This window comes from Lathyrus oleraceus, unplaced genomic scaffold, assembly GCF_024323335.1.
Source record: "Lathyrus oleraceus cultivar Zhongwan6 unplaced genomic scaffold, CAAS_Psat_ZW6_1.0 chrUn0660, whole genome shotgun sequence".
In the NCBI taxonomy this organism is placed as follows: Eukaryota; Viridiplantae; Streptophyta; class Magnoliopsida; order Fabales; family Fabaceae; genus Lathyrus; species Lathyrus oleraceus.
The window spans coordinates 24,443-25,797 of NW_026113051.1; the positions used below are offsets into that span (position 1 = coordinate 24,443).

A 1,355-nucleotide genomic window follows, 5' to 3' on the forward strand; every position below is an offset into this window, starting at 1 on the left:
TTCTAAGTTCAGAAGGGGAAATTTATGGGTTTTATGCTGACAAGGAGAGGGATTAAAGCCAATCCTGACAAGTTTCATATGGACATTGATATTAGGAGTCCTACAAACGTGAAGTAAGCGCGACAACTTATGGTGCTTGGGGTACTTGAGGTTTATGTTGGTTTTGATTCTTGCTCCATGAGAAATTTGGATGATTATGCCAACCAGGGTTGTAGATGTTGCTGTAAGGATTTTTATACTTGTTGTTGCCAATATAGTTAATAGAAACAGGATTTACAAAGCAGACTTCAAACAAATGAGCTCCTCCATAATAAACACAGGAAACCTCTGATGCTTAAGTCACAACTTTAATAGGTTTAGGTGCTGGTACGTCAGGACTCATCATCACGTTTTTCATCATTTGGTGAATGTGAGCTACCTGAGCAGCTAGGGTTGTAGTCTCAGTGACTTCATGAGCACCAACTATCTTTTTCTAAGTAGAGACAACATCAGCTCTTGTAACTAGCCATTTGTAGGTGTTAATTGTAATGCTTTCAATCAAATTGTATCCTTCTTCATATGACTTAGAAATAAAGTTCCACCACTAGAGGCATAAAGCATGTTTCTTGAAGAGGGAACCAATCCATTGTAGAATGTTTCTAGCTGAATACAAATTGGTATCCCATGACGTGGACATTTTCTAAGCAACTTCTTAAATCTTTCCCAAGAATAAAATAAAGATTCATCACCTACTTGTCTAAATGAAGTGATCTTATTCCTCATCTTAGTATTCTTGACAGGAGGAAAGTACTTAGCCAAAATGTTTCTATCTAGAGCGTTCCATGTGGCTATGTAATTTGGTTCTAAGGAATTCAACCAACTCTTGGCTATATGCCTTAGAGAGTATGGAAAAAGTCTCAACCTGAAGGCATAATTTATAGTTCCATGGATCTTAAAGTTACTTGGCACTACTAGAAATTGTCTCAAATGCAAGTGTCGATCTTCATTTGCATTGCCTGAGTATTGACCAATGGCTTTTAATATCTAGAACATCATTGGTTTAAACTCAAACTGAGCCACATTGATCTTTGGACGAATGATACACATTTTTATAGCATTAAGATTAATGAATGTATAATCTCAAATGTTTCTTGCTCTGTCATTGGCAATGCCAATGATGATGTTATCAGCAATGACAATGTCTGCTTGAGTTGGCCCATCCTCTATGTCTAAGATGAGAAAACGATGAGGGGTTCCTGGCAAGTGTCTAGTAGCTTGAAATCTCCTAAGCAATCTGAATGTTCTCTCAGGTTCACGATCTCCTTTGTATATTGAGTTTAACAACTTGCGCATGCAAACGTTAAGCACATGTCATG

The 1,355-nt window shown here is 37.4% G+C and overlaps 1 non-coding gene across 1 annotated transcript; it reads left to right on the top strand.

Annotated features, from left to right (window-relative positions):
* Positions 1–658: 658 nt before the first annotated feature.
* LOC127114650 (small nucleolar RNA R71) lies at positions 659–765 on the top strand. The gene has a single exon (XR_007800458.1). It is a non-coding gene; the product is annotated as a small nucleolar RNA R71 (small nucleolar RNA).
* Positions 766–1,355: the final 590 nt, after the last annotated feature.